Raw genomic sequence first — 8,190 nt, 5'->3', positions numbered from 1 at the left:
CTTTAACGCCACACCACGGTCAGACGGTTTTGCTAAAACGTAATCCTTCAATAACTTTAGATCTCCAATTTGTTGTGATGACGATCGTCTAAATTTGAAGTTGATCTGATGAAAGCTGTACGACAAGTACATCAAAGAAAAAATATGGAATATGACCAAAATGGCCACTAAAGTCAAACTGGCGGGCTTCCTGTTGCGTTATTCATAATGCACTGATGGACTTTTTTGTGCATCTAGTCATGATACACAATAATCTTTGTTTTTTTTGAGGATCGGTGAATGCTAAATGAGGGGCTTTTCCGTAGGTGGCGCTCTTGAGCCATTTTGCCACGCCCTTTTCAAAATACTCCAGAATACGTAATTTTACGCCGCCTTCGAATTTACTGCAAACTCCTACAACTTTTTGAGCACATTAAAGCCCTCAAAAAGCCAATTCATTTAAGCTAAGAAAAATAATAATAATAATAATAATAATCATTTCAATTTCAATAGGGCCTCCCACCGATTTCGGTGCTCGGGCCCTAATAATAACTAGGGCTACGTTGTAGCACTAACGGGCCCGAGCACAGGCAATTTCAAGTCTGTTGCGGTCGGGGAAGAAAGAACGTTCGATGACCAAGCGCTCGTCTTCACATTGCCTGCGTTTGCCCTGTGCGGCAAGGAAGATCGCTCCACTTCTTCTGGCCAGCCGCTGGTGCTGAACTAGAGGTAAGTAACCTTCAAACTATCCAACATAACCTATTGCTTTATCTATCATCATATGCTTACATGCCTCAAGTTTTTTGTAATATGTAATTGTTATAAAAGTTACCGTTTATTTATCACGTCTAATGAACAGATTGAAGCAAGATAACTCCACAGTCTTGTTTTGGTTGTGACAGTATTATTTTTTTTAATGAGTTACTATCAATACGCTACACGTGTACGTTTCATGTGATAGTAACTGTTTCACCAATATTCTGATACAGGATGGTATATCCGCCATTACTATTTTCACATCGTTTATTTAGTCTGTCATGGAGTTGTAGAGTGAATTAGACAGTAGTGATAAGATTATAATGTCCACACATCAGTGTTGTAAACACTTCTCCAATTAATTATATAATTATGTTTTCACACTGAGGGAAGTGGAGAGACTTGATGTGGACTGTTATCAACAGCTCTGTGGGAGATCATCACGTTGAATATTACAGATGAGGTAGAAAGACATTTTATCTATGTGTACAATGTTGTATTTCTTTGTCACGTTTTATCAAAAGCGATTTAAAGTATGTGCATTTAACCATTAGGATACAAACCCAGACCCTAGTACATCGGTTCTAGCTGAAATATGTAGTGCTTCATAAACAACACAAAACATTCATAACAGTACGCTTCTGCTCCTCATTAATGCAGCTCCTGATGTCCCCAGCAGCAACATGGTGGAGATCTGCAGCTTCATGCTGGTCAACTGGAAGACAACTGATTAAGATTAAAATCCATTTATTCATCCCAAACACATGCACAGACATGCAAAGGCACACTCATGCAGGTAGGGAAATTTAATCGCTGCTTTTTACCCATCTGGTGCAGGACACACAGAGCAGTGAGCGACCATGTACGGCGCTCGGGGGAGCAGATGTTGGGGGAGTGAGGTGCCTTGCTCATGGGCACTAGAGAGGGTAGGGAGACTCTTGGATTTTTGGACAGATCAATCCAGGTTCGACTTTTGTTGTCTCTCCATGGAGTCGAACCAAAGACGAACCAGAGACCTTCTCTGCCCATAGTCCAAGTTTCTGCCACTCGACCACCGCCTCTCCTCATGCATCATCAAACTAGTAATCTACACATCACTCCATGCGTTGCTCCCTTAACTACAGATGGCCTGCGAATGTCATGGAGTTTTACAGTGAATTAGACAGTTTAGGTATGATTTTAATCTCCACACATCAGTGTTGTAAACAGTTCTCAAATTAATTATAGAATTATGTTTTCACAGTGAGAGAAGTGGAAAGACTTGATTTGGACTGTTATCAATAGGTCTGTGGGAGATTATCACCTTGAATAGTACTGATGAGGTAGAAAGACATTTTATGTATTTGTACAATGTTGTATTTCTTTCAGCACTTTTATCAGAAGGGACTTAAAATATGTACATTTCACCATGAGGATATAAACCAAGACCACAGTACAACAGTTCTATCTGAAATCTGTTGTGCTTTATACACAACACAAAACATTCTTTAACAGTGCGTTTTTTCTCTTCATAGATGAAGAACTGCAGCACCTGATGTCCTCAGCAGCAACATGGTGGAGATCTGATTTGATACACTTTAGATAAGAACCCAGTGTTTTATATTTCTGCTTTGCCATAAGAGACAGAACATGGTCATCACAGCTGTGTCCTTCAGGCTCGTCTGTCCCTAATAAAATGATAGGAAACATGAAAGTGATCGTCATTATTGTAGAGGAAGAGTTACATATGAACAAAGTGTGTAATCTTATTTTCTGTGGATATTCAACTGTGTATTTGAATATGCTTTTGGATTAAAACGTGCACTACCATGACAATGAATGTTTTTAATGGCGCTATTTCACATTAAAAGTATTGCATTATAATTTAATACATTATGTATTATGTGCAATACTTTGATTGTTTTTAAGTAATGAAATCAGGTCTGTACCTGGAGTCAGTGTTCAGTCTGGTTGGATTCAAGTTGTGTGTCAAGTTGGACCTTCTAGAGGAACATGAAACCAATACACAGATATGTAAAGTCATACATGGGCCAGGTTAAGTAATTAACAGACTTTTAAATGGTAAAAATAAAATATTAGTTCAAAGTTAATCAGAGCATAATCATTTCAGATTAGGAAATAGGTAGTGCATATAAGCCCACAACTCTGTATGACACTGTCTGTTCTAGTAAAGGTACAAGGCTATGACTTACTCATATTTACCAAAAGAATTCAGTGAAGTCTGTCTGAGATTAACGATTTAAATACTGAAGGTGGGAGACACGGTTATTTTTCATTGTAACACGTGACAGGACATCAACACCGTGACTCTGAATAAAGAGCCTTAAAAGACGTAGTGCTCCTTTGAACAGCTGCTCTTACAATGTGTAGCAAGTGCTAAATCTCCATTAGTATAATAGTAACAAAAATCACCCTTAAATAATTGAACATATATTTTCCATGTGAACCCCTTTAACACAGTTCAATTCAGGAGCAAAATATAATTTATACAGTATTTATTAGAGCTAGTATTAGTAAACAGATCAAACAAATGCAGTACAACACATCACACATCCACAGTGTCTCTTTTGCTTATCATCACAGTCAGTCAGAAGTGTCCGTTTAACTTACGTAGCAGTTGAGAGATGCTTCGTTGGAGCTAGCAGGAGCTAGCTCATAGCCAGTGCTGCTGTTGAGAGCGGCAGAGTTCACACAGGAAAAGACACAACGGGAGAGGGGAAAAAAGCTTTGAGTCCCACACTCTAACCTGCTGAGCGAACAACGTCCACAGTGACTCCGCCGCCGTCCTCTCATCCAGACTCGCCAACCGTTCTCCGGTTCTTCGTGATACACAGCTCCGCAGCTTGTGACGACGTAACTTGTTTCAGAGTCTCATGAGGCGTTCACTTGCAGCTGTGTTAAATGCAGCTTCGTTTGTCATGGCGAGTTGAAGAAGTCTGCTGCAAAGCTATGAATAATCCGCATGATGAAAACTCACAGCAATGTTATGCCTACATTATCAATATATTGAGACCCATGTGACACAGTTTGACATGGTTTAGCAAAGTGAATGAGGAGAAATACATCCAAGTGTGAGACGTAACAAACCGAAAGCGGTCTCATGCTGCGTTCAGGGTAACTCTGTTAAAATGGGCTTCATTGGTCATGGTGAGCTGATGAACTTTGATGCCACGCCATTAACAATCTGCATGATGAAAAGTCACAATAATGTTATGCCTACATTATCAATATCTTGAGACCAATTTGACACAGTTTGACATGGTTTAGTAAAGTGGCTGGAGGGAAATACATCAAAGAGTAAGATGACCAAAACAAGACATTTCCTGATGCCACCAGGGGGCGCTTTCCTTTTAAGTCATGATTTCTAGGTAGATGTCTTCCGGTCGCGACTCTTGTCTTATATGTGTAGTTTGGAGTCGATTGGACAAAATATGTCTAAGTTACAGAAGCTCGCTTATATTGGCGTTTAGTCGAACTTTGAGACCTCACCACGGTCACACGGTATGATGAAAAGTTTAAATTCTGATAACTTTAGATCTTCATCTTGTTTTGTAGAGTCTCATCTAATTTTTAAGTTGATCTGATGAAAGCTGTCTGAGTAGTACATAAAAACATAACACGTACCAAAACAAGACATTTCGCGTTACCACCAGGGGGCGCTGTGATTGTAAGTCACAATTTCTGCACCCATGTCTTCTGGTGGCGACTCTTGTCGAATGTGTCTAGTTTGGACTCAATTGGACAAAATATGTCTGAAATATGGAAGCTTGTGTTTTGATGGCGTTTCATCAAACTTTAACGCCACACCACGGTCAGACGGTTTTGCTAAAACGTAATCCTTCAATAACTTTAGATCTCCAATTTGTTGTGATGACGATCGTCTAAATTTGAAGTTGATCTGATGAAAGCTGTACGACAAGTACATCAAAGAAAAAATATGGAATATGACCGAAATGGCCACTAAAGTCAAACTGGCGGGCTTCCTGCTGCGTTATTCATAATGCACTGATGGACTTTTTTGTGCATGTTGTCATGAGACACAATAGTCTATGTTTTTTTTGAGGATCGGTGAATGCTAAATGAGGGGCTTTTCCGTAGGTGGCGCTCTTGAGCCATTTTGCCACGCCCTTTTCAAAATACTTCAGAAAACGTAAACTTGCGCACATTTGTAATTTACTGTACACTTTAGAAACTTTTTGAGCACGTTAAAGCCCTCAAAAAGCCAATTCACTGAGCGAAGAAAAATAATAATAACTAGGGCTACGTTGTAGCACTAACGGGCCCGAGCACAGGCAATTTCAAGTCTGTTGCGGTCGGGGAAGAGAGAACGTTCGATGACCAAGCGCTCGTCTCCACATTGCCTGCGTTTGCCCTGTGCGGCAAGGAAGATCGCTCCACTTCTTCTGGCCAGCCGCTGGTGCTGAACTAGAGGTAAGTAACCTTGAAACTATCCAACATAACATATTGCTTTATCTATCATCATATGCTTACATGCCTCAAGTTTTTTGTAATATGTAATTGTTATAAAAGTTACCGTTTATTTATCACGTCTAATGAACAGATTGAAGCAAGATAACTCGACAGTCTTGTTTTGGTTGTGACATTATTTTTTTTAATGAGTTACTATCAATACGCTACATGTGTACGTTTCATGTGATAGTAACTGTTTCACCAATATTCTGATACAGGATGGTATATCCGCCATTACTATTTTCACATCGTTTATTTAGTCTGTCATGGAGTTGTAGAGTGAATTAGACAGTAGTGATAACATTATAATGTCCACACATCAGTGTTGTAAACACTTCTCCAATTAATTATATAATTATGTTTTCACACTGAGGGAAGTGGAGAGACTTGATGTGGACTGTTATCAACAGCTCTGTGGGAGATCATCACCTTGAATATTACAGATGAGGTAGAAAGACATTTTATCTATGTGTACAATGTTGTATTTCTTTGTCACGTTTTATCAAAAGCGATTTAAAGTATGTGCATTTAACCATTAGGATACAAACCCAGACCCTAGTACATCGGTTCTAGCTGAAATAAGTAGTGCTTCATAAACAACACAAAACATTCATAACAGTACGCTTCTGCTCCTCATTAATGCAGCTCCTGATGTCCCCAGCAGCAACATGGTGGAGATCTGCAGCTTCATGCTGGTCAACTGGAAGACAACTGATTAAGATTAAAAGATTAAGATTAAAATCCATGTATTCATCCAAAACACATGCACAGACATGCAAAGGCACACTCATGCAGGTAGGGACATTTAATCGCTGCTTTTTACCCATCTGGTGCAGGACACACAGAGCAGTGAGCGACCATGTACGGCACTCGGGGGAGCAGATGTTGGGGGAGTGAGGTGCCTTGCTCATGGGCACTAGAGAGGGTAGGGAGACTCTTGGATTTTTGGACAGATCAATCCAGGTGCGACTTTTGTTGTCTCTCCATGGAGTCGAACCAAAGACGAACCAGAGACCTTCTCTGCCCATAGTCAAAGTTTCTGCCACTCGACCACCGCCTCTCCTCATGCATCATCAAACTAGTAATCTACACATCACTCCATGCGTTGCTCCCTTAACTACAGATGGCCTGCGAATGTCATGGAGTTTTACAGTGAATTAGACAGTTTAGGTATGATTTTAATCTCCACACATCAGTGTTGTAAACAGTTCTCAAATTAATTATAGAATTATGTTTTCACACTGAGAGAAGTGGAAAGACTTGATTTGGACTGTTATCAATAGGTCTGTGGGAGATTATCACCTTGAATAGTACTGATGAGGTAGAAAGACATTTTATGTATTTGTACAATGTTGTATTTCTTTCAGCACTTTTATCAGAAGGGACTTAAAATATGTACATTTCACCATGAGGATATAAACCAAGACCACAGTACAACAGTTCTATCTGAAATCTGTTGTGCTTTATACACAACACAAAACATTCTTTAACAGTGCGTTTTTTCTCTTCATAGATGAAGAACTGCAGCACCTGATGTCCTCAGCAGCAACATGGTGGAGATCTGATTTGATACACTTTAGATAAGAACCCAGTGTTTTATATTTCTGCTTTGCCATAAGAGACAGAACATGGTCATCACAGCTGTGTCCTTCAGGCTCGTCTGTCCCTAATAAAATGATAGGAAACATGAAAGTGATCGTCATTATTGTAGAGGAAGAGTTACATATGAACAAAGTGTGTAATCTTATTTTCTGTGGATATTCAACTGTGTATTTGAATATGCTTTTGGATTAAAACGTGCACTACCATGACAATGAATGTTTTTAATGGAGCTATTTCACATTAAAAGTATTGCATTATAATTTAATACATTATGTATTATGTGCAATACTTTGATTGTTTTTAAGTAATGAAATCAGGTCTGTACCTGGAGTCAGTGTTCAGTCTGGTTGGATTCAAGTTGTGTGTCAAGTTGGACCTTCTAGAGGAACATGAAACCAATACACAGATATGTAAAGTCATACATGGGCCAGGTTAAGTAATTAACAGACTTTTAAATGGTAAAAATAAAATATTAGTTCAAAGTTAATCAGAGCATAATCATTTCAGATTAGGAAATAGGTAGTGCATATAAACCCACAACTCTGTATGACACTGTCTGTTCTAGTAAAGTTACAAGGCTATGACTTACTCATATTTAACAAAAGAATTCAGTGAAGTCTGTCTGAGATTAACGATTTAAATACTGAAGGTGGGAGACACGGTTATTTTTCACTGTAACACGTGACAGGACATCAACACCGTGACTCTGAATAAAGAGCCTTAAAAGACGTAGTGCTCCTTTGAACAGCTGCTCTTACAATGTGTAGCAAGTGCTAAATCTCCATTAGTATAATAGTAACAAAAATCACCCTTTACATAATTGAACATATATTTTCCATGTGAACCCCTTTAACACAGTTCAATTCAGGAGCAAAATATAATTTATACAGTATTTATTAGAGCTAGTATTAGTAAACAGATCAAACAAATGCAGTACAACACATCACACATCCACAGTGTCTCTTTTGCTTATCATCACAGTCAGTCAGAAGTGTCCGTTTAACTTACGTAGCAGTTGAGAGATGCTTCGTTGGAGGTAGCAGGAGCTAGCTCATAGGCAGTGCTGCTGTTGAGAGCGGCAGAGTTCACACAGGAAAAGACACGACGGACGGGGGAAAAAAGCTTTGAGTCCCACACTCTAACCTGCTGAGCGAACAACGTCCACAGTGACTCCGCCGCCGTCCTCTCATCCAGACTCGCCAACCGTTCTCCGGTTCTTCGTGATACACAGCTCCGCAGCTTGTGACGACGTAACTCATGAGGCGTTCACTTGCAGCTGTGTTAAATGCAGCTTCGTTTGTCATGGCGAGTTGAAGAAGTCTGCTGCAAAGCTATGAATAATCCGCATGATGAAAACTCACAGCAATGTTATGCCTACATTAT

The 8,190-nt window shown here is 39.5% G+C and overlaps 1 long non-coding RNA gene across 1 annotated transcript; it reads left to right on the top strand.

Annotated features, from left to right (window-relative positions):
- Positions 1 to 5,472: 5,472 nt before the first annotated feature.
- On the top strand, positions 5,473 to 6,897 carry LOC133968740 (uncharacterized). The gene is made up of 2 exons (XR_009924133.1): positions 5,473 to 5,653; positions 6,719 to 6,897. It is a non-coding gene; the product is annotated as an uncharacterized LOC133968740 (long non-coding RNA).
- Positions 6,898 to 8,190: the final 1,293 nt, after the last annotated feature.

This window comes from Platichthys flesus, chromosome 14 (genome assembly GCF_949316205.1).
Source record: "Platichthys flesus chromosome 14, fPlaFle2.1, whole genome shotgun sequence".
Classification (NCBI taxonomy): domain Eukaryota; kingdom Metazoa; phylum Chordata; class Actinopteri; order Pleuronectiformes; family Pleuronectidae; genus Platichthys; species Platichthys flesus.
The sequence above is the reverse complement of the archived record's forward strand: the minus strand, read 5'-3'. Positions and strand labels throughout refer to the sequence as shown.